This window comes from Papaver somniferum, unplaced genomic scaffold, assembly GCF_003573695.1.
Source record: "Papaver somniferum cultivar HN1 unplaced genomic scaffold, ASM357369v1 unplaced-scaffold_18309, whole genome shotgun sequence".
NCBI lineage: Eukaryota > Viridiplantae > Streptophyta > Magnoliopsida > Ranunculales > Papaveraceae > Papaver > Papaver somniferum.
Window position 1 is genome coordinate 1 of NW_020628052.1, and position 866 is coordinate 866.

Sequence of the window (866 nt, forward strand, 5' to 3'; positions counted from 1 at the left end):
GCATTAGTCATTAGAGTATGACCCGTGACCAAAAATATTTTTAGACCCTGTATATTCTTTTAAGAATAGCGAGATTGTACTCTTGAGTTGCCAATAGTCTATCTTTGTTGAACAGGGAGGAACCTAAAATCTTTACATTGTTGGAAAAGTTACTCATGATAATACAATCATAAAAAACCGGTTTTAATCGTACAACAAAGCTGGAATAGCTCAGCTGGTTAGAGCGTGTGGCTGTTAACCACAAGGTCACAGGTTCAATCCCTGTTTCTAGCGTTTTTTCTGGGTTTTGGTTTTAAAAAAACAACAACAATGCACCGCATATTGCGTAAATTCATGTCTGTAAAATTATACTACATGTTAGTTTCATCTTTCTTTTCAGCGTTTGCATATGGGCTTGAGACTGTGACTGATTTGGTTGTGTCAAGCTTTTCTTTTCAGGGTTATATATTAGAGTTATCGGGAGAATCCAAGTACTCTCTTTGGAATCCGTAAAAAACTCTCAGAGACCAAAGGATTCTTCCAATGTATCATTCCTGGGTCCAATGGTTATCAAAACTTCAATTAATCCCTTACCTCTGAAACATGAGATGAGTCTTCATAATTTTTTTTTATGTTAAATTTGCATTAGTCATTAGAGTATGACCGGTGACCAAAAATATTTTTAGACCCTGTATATTCTTTTAAGAATAGCGAGATTGTACTCTTGAGTTGCCAATAGTCTATCTTTGTTGAACAGGGAGGAACCTAAAATCTTTACATTGTTGGAAAAGTTACTCCTGATAATACAATCATAAAAAAACCTGTTTTAATCGTACAACAAAGATGGAATCGTGTGGCTGTTAACCACAAGGTCACATGTTTAATCC

At 35.2% G+C, this 866-nt stretch overlaps 1 non-coding gene across 1 annotated transcript; it reads left to right on the forward strand.

Annotated features, from left to right (window-relative positions):
* The first annotated feature begins 199 nt into the window (after window positions 1–199).
* Window positions 200–273, forward strand: TRNAN-GUU. The gene has a single exon. It is a non-coding gene; the product is annotated as a tRNA-Asn (tRNA).
* Window positions 274–866: the final 593 nt, after the last annotated feature.